The sequence below is a fragment of the Nipponia nippon genome, unplaced genomic scaffold (assembly GCF_047370975.1).
Source record: "Nipponia nippon isolate SJK-2023a ecotype South Korea unplaced genomic scaffold, ASM4737097v1 scaffold_1, whole genome shotgun sequence".
NCBI lineage: Eukaryota > Metazoa > Chordata > Aves > Pelecaniformes > Threskiornithidae > Nipponia > Nipponia nippon.
In genome coordinates this window covers 133,008,352-133,019,171 of record NW_028262290.1, presented here as the reverse complement: position 1 = coordinate 133,019,171, position 10,820 = coordinate 133,008,352, and the positions used below count along the sequence as shown (strand labels likewise).

Below are 10,820 nucleotides of genomic sequence, written 5' to 3'. Positions count from 1 at the left end.
TGAATGATCTGGCAAGTAATGGAAAGCAAACCCCTGGTGAGAGAATAAAACCCCCTGAAAAACTCTCCTCCCCACAGAGCGGAGTCTCCAGCTGATGCGGCCAGCACGAAAGAGGTGCCTTTTCCCGGTGCTTTAGCAGAGGAGTGTTCTCGTATTTCTCTCAAAGCATGAGTCAGACACAGGGGCTGCCAAAAAGCCGTGCCAAGTCCTGCTCTCGGTTACATGTGCCCACAACAACATGGCACATGAGCAGATGTTATCTCAGCACCAACTGAGACATTGGACCGGCTGTGGGCTGCTATGTGTGGCTCTGTGGCTCCTCAGTTTCACCTTTGTTATCTCTGTGAAGTCTGATTATCAACTCTGTTGCAGATGGTATTGCTAATTGCCAGGCCCACAAATTCAAACAGATGAATGGTAAAGATCTGCTTTAATCGTTATGTGACAGATAAAACTGATTTTTAACAATCTATCTGATGAAGCACTAGCCAGCGGATGCACCCATTCACTTGTTCTTTGTCATATGGATAGGCTTATATATAAAAAAACATAGACAAGAGCCTATGAAACAGAATAGGACACATATACAGTCTTTTCCCAGCACAGCTAAGTCGGATAGCATTTGCCAGAACTATAAAACTACGTAAGACATGCAATAGTGACATCTATTGGCACACAGACTTTGCACAGATCCCTGCTTGTTTATTCTGCAATATTTTCAGCTGCATTAGCAATGCCATGACTGCGCACCGCATGCTGTTGCGATATCATGCTGCTGCTCTCAGGCACAGGCCCTGCAAGCCAGCAGGGCTGCTAAGGAAAAGAGCCTCTTGGACAACTTGCCCTCAAGATGCAAATAAAGTTTAGTCTCAACTATAAATAGTCTTTTCTCTTTGCACAGTAAAAAACTGCAGGTAGTCCATGCTTCTGCAATCCCCACTAACAGTGGACTCCCTCTTTTTTTTTTTTTTTTTTTTTTTAAAAAAAAGACATTTCCACTTGCGTAAACCTTCACTTGTAGCAAAAACTTTGTCTTGTGACATCTTAGCTTGGGGGGAGAGGGGCAAGAGATTTCTCCACAAGAATTTCTACTCTCTTAGGAACCCAGTGGTTCTCCAAGGCAAAAACAGGTAGAAGCAAGACCACTAGTAAAACTGTTTCTTCTTTTTGGCTGTAAAGTCCTTGAGGCTGTGTGTTAAGTCCAGCCCGAGGGAACTATAGGGGTCTTCAAGCTCCAGATTTCCCAGCCCATGAGGCAATTGCAGAGTTATGAGTTTTGGAAGTCCTGGGTTAGTGTTTTTAGATCACTTAACTTGCCAGACCCATCTCTTTCAATTTGACAAAATTTACAGCACAGGAGTAAATGTCCTGAGGAAGATAACTAATTGTCCTCAGAGCCCCAGGGAGTTTTGCAGTCAGTTCCTCTGCTGCACCTATTTTTCTGTAAGCCTGTGCATTGGGAGGGTAAAAGTGAGATGCTGCCAAGGCAATAGTTAACATGTGGGCATTAGAGACTTTATCACCTTCTCCTTACCTGGCTGTGAACAATAAACAGGCAGGTTTACTCCCTTTCTTATTCAACATTACATCGCACTCTTATCTTTTCTGATTTGGGATGGCATGGTTTAAGTGTTTCGATGTTTGCTTCTAATTAAAGCTGCCTGCTTACTGCATGGCCAAAATAATGATTCTAGCCGAGTATGTAGTTCCACAACTATTATTAACTCTCAGTGATCTTTTCTTATTTCCATAATTATACCCGAAAGTGTGTAGTTCAATGCAAGAGGATAAACTGAGTTCCTGGAATACAGTGTGCTCAAGTGTTTCAGAAGCATCATTAAGTCAAGTTAAATCTTCAATTTTGTTAGGTTTGTTAGTTTTTTTAAGCCTTCTTTCAGTGAAACTATTTCTGATTATTTCAATTGCAAGCAATTCACCTAGCACCATGTGACTCTGAAGGGTTGTAGGGAAAAACTTAAAGGACAAGGTATTTTAACCAAGGTACATTGGTTTGCTCTCAGAGAAGCCTGGGAAAAAAGAGATCCTATAAAACTGATTGTCAAGTGGATTTTAATTTCTATTTTACCTATTTCTTGTAATAAAGTGGTGTCTAGTCAAGTTTTATTGTATGACTGAGTTTTGAACTTGCTCACATCTAAATCAGCTATCTGTAAAGAAACCTAAGCTGAGTAAGTTCATACATCATGATCATTATGAAATCTTGTGTAAGAAAAGCAAAGGAAGGGACTGTGAGGAAACTGGATTTCCGCTGTGGTCACAGTCATTGCTGTTGCCCAAGGAGAAGTGGTAGCTGGTGCATTCACTGCTAATGACTAAAAAAAGAGTGCAAGCAATGACAAATGCTGCTTCTAGAAGAAGAAAGTAACTTTCCTACATAGCAATGCAAGAAAATCCCCAGTGAGCAGTCAGGTCAGTAAGCCTGTGGCATCAAAGCTATCCCAGGTGAAGAGTTTATGCATGTAGTACATGATAATGCCCCCAGGGTTACAAGGTGGTCCCTCTTTTCGTGAATAATCATCCTGCTCGGTGTCATTCTCACTAAGTTGTCCCTGGAGCCAGAGCTGAAGACAAGAGAAAGCAAATTCACAGACGTTTTCACAAAGCTTCATTCCCTTCTTCCTTTTTTTTAATTTTTAAAATTAAAATATCGCTTCTATCTGAGTGTTTTCTACAGCTCTCATATATTGGTTGTATTTGTGAATTCAGACATGCATGTTTGAAAGATATCTCCAAGCTGGAGGCACTTGATCCTGATTATAAACTGAGTCACTGTTTTAGGAGCTAAAATGACACATACAGGTTAGATGATCAGTCATCATGAAGCAAAGGGAAGAAGCCGAAGTCAGAACGGTGCATTGAAAATGACCTGTATTTCTGTATAAAATGTCAGTCTAATTGCAATACTTTCTCCATCAATTCTGCAGATAAGCTTGGCTTTTTAAAGTCTCTGAAACTGTCTGGCTCCACAAACAATTTGCTGGGGTTCAGAAAAACACTTCATGTCTCCCCCCTAGCTTCTTTTTTACATCTATGTCCTTTCTTGATAAAGCTGGCCAGCAGATCGTTGTATGTAGAGCCATCAACCAGTGCATCCAGTCACCAGCATGAGGATTACAGGGACTAGCCAGTGAAAGAATTGTTAAAGTAATATTAACACGGAGACAAATGTGAGGGGAAAACGAAAAAAAAAAAAAACAAAACAATAAAAGAGTAGTCCAAGAGCTTTTCTACTTTGTTCCAAACTTAGCTTGCTGTCATTTCCTGGGATATCAAAACTAGCTTGAGCTTAGACTTGGGAAGAAGTCCTTTTCTGTGGTTTTTGTCCCTAAAACAACATCCTGACAGATACTGACACTTGTGACGAATTTGGAGAGCTGGCATGGACACCCGTGGCTTCAAGATGGACAACATTATTGCAAGGAGAGACGGACATGCACAAGGCTTTTTTTTAATTCCTTAGCTTTTTCCAATATGTTCTGCAAAGAATGTGCTTTGATAGGACTGAAACACAAGGTCCCCCTCTAGCAATGCTCACCCACATGTTTTGCTGAGATCAAAGCAAATTGCAGAAGAAACATCCTAAATAAAAAGCCTGTTCCAAAATGCATCCTGTCTTTCCAAGTACAACAACTTTCATAATTCTGGAGAGAAATCACTTGTCATTTTAAAGTAAATTATTATATTGTTTCAGAAAAACATCTTCCTGCTCCAAGCTCCATGCTGTCCTCAGGCACATTTTCCCATCATCTAAAACTTTCTGTTAAGATAGGAAGCTGATTTTTATGGTGCATGGCCATAAGATTTATATGCACTTTTGGTAGTAGGGGAATGTTTATTTCCATCAGAATTCTCTTGTAAATTCACTAAGCCATAGGAAAAAAAAAAAAAAAAAAAAGGTGTGAATCCAGAAAAGCTTCTGTATAAAATTGAGAAGCTATCCCACTGAACTTATGTTTTGGCAAACTATTGGTTGTAGGATCAAGGCCAAACATCTCAGCAAGAAACACAGATCAGATGCTAATAAGAAAATCGTTTCAACATATCCATTGGAGAGTTGCCAGAATTTTCAAATGCTGTATGAGTCAAGAGTATTAATCCTGGGGAAAGAAAAGGTCTGGGTGGAATCTGTTCAGAAAAGAAATATCATTTGTTGGTATTTTAAAGGAAAAATACAAAAAGACAATAATGTTCATAAGCTTAAAGCAAGTCTGTAAGCATGCAATTACACAACATGGAAACACTGATCACAGTTCTTTTTTTAAACAAGTTATACTCTAAAGGCAAGGATTTAATTAATTCATTAAGAAAATACCATATACTGACCCAAATTTCTGTACTCTTTCTGCAAAAACACATACATATCCAGCTGGAAGAAAATAGGACTTCTATAACACATGCACAGTGTATAAGTATATATCATATGCAATGATACATTTAATACATTTAATATATTACATGTGATATAAGTGTATAATATATAAATACATTATAAATATGTAGTAGTATTTATTTTATTACAAATATATGAAAGTGTATAAGTAGGTCCATCACTTCAATTGGAAAAAAAACTTTTTAATGTAATTTATGGAATTTTCCTCCCCACTGCAGACTTTGCTCATGTAAGGCATCATTAATCCCCAGGAAATTGACAGACAGTCTTCAGTTGCATATAGTTAGTATATTTTGTGGAAAAAGGAGATTTTTTTTCTCTCAGTTTTCTTGTTTCTCATTTATCTTTTTAATTGTCAGCTTCTCCCTCAGCAGAGGATAAAGATTCAGTTGCCAAAGAAATTAATGAGAAACTTCCTTGCTTCAGATGACTGCTGTCTTTTACTGCTTTGAATGGATTGGAGGTTGCAGGTTGCATAGCCATTGCCACTTTTATTTGTTGCTTGGACATCTATACGCTTCCTCTGTGAATGCAGAGAGCAGCATTTTGCATAAAGCCAGCGCACATCACTGCTAGTTGAAATAAGAGGAGACAGCAACCATCTTAGCTGGAAGAACCTAAAGAAAGATACAAAAGATATTAACCATAGAGAAGTATTTATACAATCTATATGTTATACCAAATCTCCTGAGTGTAACTACAGAGAAAAGTGAAGGGAGAGATATCTGTCAAAGAGAAGCACTTTTCAGAAGAGCGTATTTCTAACCATAGCTCAATCTTTGCAAGTCGGGTTGTGCGCTCTACACCTCATGTGTGTTGTGTCACTTATGATGATGTATTTATACATATGTAATTTATAAATTAACAGTTCTAGAAGTGCTCTAATACCATGTAAAGGCACCAATAAAATAATAATTTCTGGTCTGAGCTTCTGCTTTATCTGCAATAGTAGTGCCATAAATCACCAGTCTTAAACACAAACTTCCTACACTGTAATATACCATCTGAATTTAAAGGAGTTACAGATTTAATTCTGAAATGTCTTGTAAACAGAATATTCTGGTGGAGGTGACCCTGTTGCCTTGTATTACACCAGTTAATGTCTTTTTTTCTGGATTTGCAGGTCATGTTAATCCCTGGAGTAGCAGGGAAAATTTGCACCAGAAACTTTAAACAAGTCCTCAGTTATGTATTGAAAGGTTCTCTTTATTTAACCCGGTGATTTAAAATTCAGTTTTTGCTGATGTGGGAAGAGTTGATTAAATTACTGATTATCAAACTGAATACAAATTACACTTTTCCCTGATTCCTCTTACACATACCATCAATTCAGTAAAATAAATTGAAGATCACTTAAACTGTTCATGCAAGTATAGAAGATGATAGAGTCATTTCTAATCAGTTTCTTCACATCCAAAAATATTCATAATATCTATTTTCTGCCAAGTAAAGCATGCGACATGCCTCTGATGCACCCAGAACGTCTCAGACTGGCTGCCTCCAGGGAGAACTTCACAGGCCATTTCCTTTCCGGAACAGAAATTATCCGAGCTGAGCCCACAAACTCCGTGACCGTGGTCATTTCCATTTCCGTGCTGTCTGCCCCTTTTGTGATTCTGCCTTTCCCACGTATGTGACATCATCAGCTTCCTGAAAAGCTAAGTCAAGGTATTGATTTAGTAGTTTAGGTAATGCCTACATTATGCAGTCATGGTGGAGTCAATTATACAGGATGGCCTTGCTGCTTCTTTCATTTTCTATCCACGTGTCTTGAGAACTATCTGATATTAGTCTTAATTTTTTGCAGCATCTGAATCTGCTTGATTTGCAGTTATGCTCGCTTCATCCTTATGCATCCTGACATCTAAAATACAACTAAATTTGGTGATAAATATATTTTTCCCTTGTCGTAGGTTCTTTGCTCCCTCATAGTATCTTTTCTGAGATGAGTATTTGCCCTAAGGTTGTTCAATTCCTGGTAGCTTTTGCTCCTTCTAAATAGGAGAACCTTTCAGGTGTCCCCTATATTCAGTCCCGGAACTCTACAGCCCAATTGACTTCACTGGATATTCAATCCAGCTGAATAGAATTCATACTAAACTTTTCCAGTTAACATGATGAGTAGTGAACTCCTCAGTGGAAGAATGGACTGTGATGGCTGGTAAAGGGTTTTGTTTGTCTTTCAATTTTAAAAGCATATCTCATCTATTGCTAACTATGTGTTGCCAATCATCCTAAAATTGGTCCAATCGAGTTTTTCAAGACTTTACTCTTTACTGTCTACTCTGTTGTTATGGTTCTGCAGTATGTAGACAATAAAATTCATGGATTAGTTATGCTTATACATTTTTAAAAGCACCTTCAACCACTTTTTAATGCTGCCTTGGAAATTTCATGCCATCCCCATTTCCCTGCATTATAATTGAAAGCAAACAGGTGTACCAGTTTTTCTTACTCTGTATTGCTTGCTGTCATTTTATACTGCCGCCCTTTCCCTCTCCCGTACCTCTCACTGTTCTTGTCAGCAGTCTGGGAAGCCCTTTGTGAAAGCTGTGGTTGCTACTGGCATTCATACAGCTGTACCAGCTGGGACACCACCTGGTCTCCTAGCACGGTCTAGATAAACGTACTCTTTAAAACAACGCTGTATAGTTGTGTTGTGGTTTTATTTGCTTCTGGAGGCAGAACAGAGGTGAGAAACTACAGATCTGAAGGTGCGGGAGGTCTCAAGAGGTTGATTTCAGAGGATCCTTCAACCCTCGAACTTACAATGTCCCAGGACAACTTCAGCGGTGCTTGTGGGACCCTCGACAACTGTCAGCAGCAAAGGCTCAGGGCCGAAGGAGCAACCATTGCGAGTGCCCTCTTGCCCACCACATGCAAAGTCAGCAGCTTAGCTGAAGGACTTTGATTAAAGCTGGGAGTTCCTGGAGGGGTTAACAAAGCAGGCTACATCTTCCATAGAAGCTGGCAGGCAGATGGTCTTTCTCTCTGTTTTTCTTATCAGTCCCCGAGACCTTAATTTCATAATGTTTTGCGCCAGTGTTTTCAGTCTATCTTTTGCTATGATTTTTGCTTCTAAAATAAAGGGCAGGAGTATTATTTCTGCCTTTATATACTATCTGAATAAGTCCATTTTTCCAAGTTAATGTTTGCTTTGATAGACTGAAAACAGTACTCCTGTAGCTATCACAACATAGTAAAGAAATAATAACCCAAGTTAAAAATAGGCTCATGTAAAATAGTCTCCTATGGCAAAGGGCAGGAAATTGGTTGCAGTTGAACTAATATTTCTCTTGAAATGATCTGTAGCTGCTATTTGCTACGCAGTGTCTGCACACCCCCAGGCAATTCCGGACACCTTTGGAAAACCCTCTGAAGCTGCGTGCCGCACTGCCTATATATGGAGAGGTGGTGTGATTTCTCATGCTTGTAGCTCTTTAGTACAGAAGAAATGCTTGTCTCTACAGGGGTGTTGTAGACAGTGTATGTTGTATCAGATGACTCATTTATAGTATTTCCCCTTTCTGAGTAGAGAATAAAGGAAGTGCATCCCAAAACAGGGAACTTGCATCCAGGCTTGTAAATTCTTCTGCCTTGGATGTTTTAAATAGATAAACAGAGGCAAAATCACACAAAAGGACATGTACAGTCCAGTGCAGTCTAGGTTAGAATATTGGACATAAGGCTTGTAACAAGTTTTGGAAACAGAGATAATGTTCTTGTTGCATTCCAGATGGACAGTTATGTTTTTTCTAGATATTGAAATGATGCTATTCCTTTTGCACAGGGAGATATGAAGACATTTCCAATCTCTTTTCTGTGTACCCTATATACAAATCATACCCTTTCCATTCTCTCCCAGGTGAAATATTCCCAATCATTTTTTCATGTTTATATGATAGATTTCCCCATCCCCTGGTTTTCAGCTATTATTCCTTTTACTCCAAGTGTAGCTGGGAGCAGGGACACTACAAGTAATCGGGGTGTCAGAACTGGTATAATACAAAAGCTCATAGGATATGACATGTACAGTTGTATTTTTTAATGATTTCTTATAGCTGCCACACAACAGAAAGTATGTTCTTTACCAATTAAAAGATGTCACAGTAAATAATAATCTCAACGTTACTATATTTTTGCAGGATAAATCAATTAATTATAGACATGATGATGGGGAAAAAAACATTAACATACAAAAATATTCAAGGATCACATGGATGTCTGTGGTAAGTAGGTTTATTATTATCTTATTCTGATTGACTTTTTTTCTTCAGAGCTCAGCTGTCTGAGAAGCACTCCCTAACATTTTCAGAGTAAACCTTCAGAGCTGATACTGAGATCAGCTAATGGTATTAATGTTCTCGCAAAAGCTTTACTGCTGCTGTAGCCACATTTATTCCACTGCAATTACTCAGTCCCCAGTTTAAATGAGGTCAGGGAAGGGCCCCACTGGCACCACTGGCACCGCACCTTTAACTGTCCCTACCTCAGTCAGCTACTGAACAGAACTGGTATGACGGGAAAGAAAAGCAATCTTAGCCATATCAAAATGTGTATTTTCCTGTCTGGTGTAAATATGGTGCTAGTAGAATTGAAATAGCTTGAAATGTCTGTGAGAGGTGACAGTAAAATTCATTTTCTAGACCCATTAAAGCAAATAATATGACTTGTGAGACATTTATTTAACTGGGTAACACAGGCAACATTATTTGATTTCATGGAAAATTTAATTTCTAGTTTCAAATACCTAAATAGAGAACATCATAAGCTATAAAAGGACATCCTAATAGCAGAAGAGGAGAGTATTCTTGGAGTATTCGTCACAAAATACTGACTCATCTAAACATCACGTGGTTACTAAAGCCTAACCAAAGCTCAGGTTGCCTTTCCTCTGAACAGCATTCTGCTGGGTAGAGCTGAGCATTTTGAATACGCAGAGATAACTGAAGCTTGATTTGTTACTCGACACAAGATTATAGATGCAATAGTGACATTTACAGTGTGGCCAGATAAAAAGTTCTCCCTGTGCAGACTGCAGGAGGCTTCAGGTTTTCTGCAAAACTTGCCATAACTACTTATGTTAAGCCAATGAATATTTGAGAATTACCTTCTTGTTGTTTTTTTGCAATAATCACTTATTCTCAACAGGAGATGAGTAACATTGAAAACAACCTACTCATCAGTTTCTAACTTTTCAGTCTATAGAACATTCTAAGTTTAAACTTAGTCATCTTTACATTTCATGTGGGCATTATTTTACCCAGTTTTAACCATCTAGAAGTTTGGTCTCTAGCCTAAGCTAATCATCTAGGTTCCCTTTGTAATCAATGGATGGAAGATAAAGATGCCTGCAGAAAAGCTAAATGAAAGAATGGAAAATGCTGTAACCTGGGGTAACACTTATGTAGGTGGGATTAAGTATAAGAAAAATTAACAGAATCAAAGCCATTTAGGCGTGCATAGTCTCTCCAGATCAATCTGTAATGTGGCAAAATACACTCAAGCCTAAATTCCAATGCCAGGCACTCTACCATGAAAATGCATGAGGGAGTTGTTCAGCTCTGTGACCACTTGACATATACATATATACATGTGTATGTACATAATCACTTTCTAGCTGTTACCCAAAGAATCTACAGGCACGTTTGCACATCCCCCTAAAGCAGACAAACCATAACTCAATGACTCGTTAATCTGGTATCAGATTGCCCTGTACGTCGGTCTGATTCAGAGGTGAAAGACCATAAAATGCAATCTTGCTCTCTGATAGAGGGTGTGATGTTTTCTTTAGATCGCCCTGGAGGAACATGACGTAAAAATCATTTAACTTAAGAGGCTTCTGAGAATTCATGGGCATGCCATCCTTTTAGGATGAGAGAACAGGTGTAAGACATGGCAGAGAAAATGTAACTGATGAAGAAGTTGTAACTGCAACAAAGGAAGAAAATATGTATGTTAATCTACTGGATTTTCCTGTTATGATATTGAAATATCTTTCTTCCTTGGAAATGACTTGACAGAAAGTTCAGTATTGAATAGAAGCTGCTTTTTCCATCTGTGTGTGGGAGTTCTGTGTGCTTATCTATAAAACACATCTTATCTCAAAAACCTAACTTATATCTAAACTCACTGAAATGAAAACCAAGGGATGAAGCACACTGAGAAGAGAGAAATGGAGATCAACAGAGTAGTAAGTACAAAGTTCAAAGCTGCAGCATGGCTGAGTGAACGTAAATGCAGTTGAAAGGTTAGACTGACACCTCGGGGCGGGGGGGCAGTTTTATATGCCAGTCCCAAGTGGGTTACATCTGCCCCCCTGCAAAACAAGTAACACAGAGGGATGGGGGGGGGGGGAAACCCCTCAATTTAAACCAAACACTGATATTCTGCAGCCACCTTGCGTCGA

General features: G+C 38.8%; 1 long non-coding RNA gene across 1 annotated transcript; it reads left to right on the top strand.

The window, feature by feature from the left end:
- The first annotated feature begins 5,570 nt into the window (after positions 1-5,570).
- On the top strand, positions 5,571-10,472 carry LOC148057627 (uncharacterized). The gene is made up of 3 exons (XR_015704046.1): positions 5,571-6,079; positions 8,557-8,640; positions 10,206-10,472. It is a non-coding gene; the product is annotated as an uncharacterized LOC148057627 (long non-coding RNA).
- Positions 10,473-10,820: the final 348 nt, after the last annotated feature.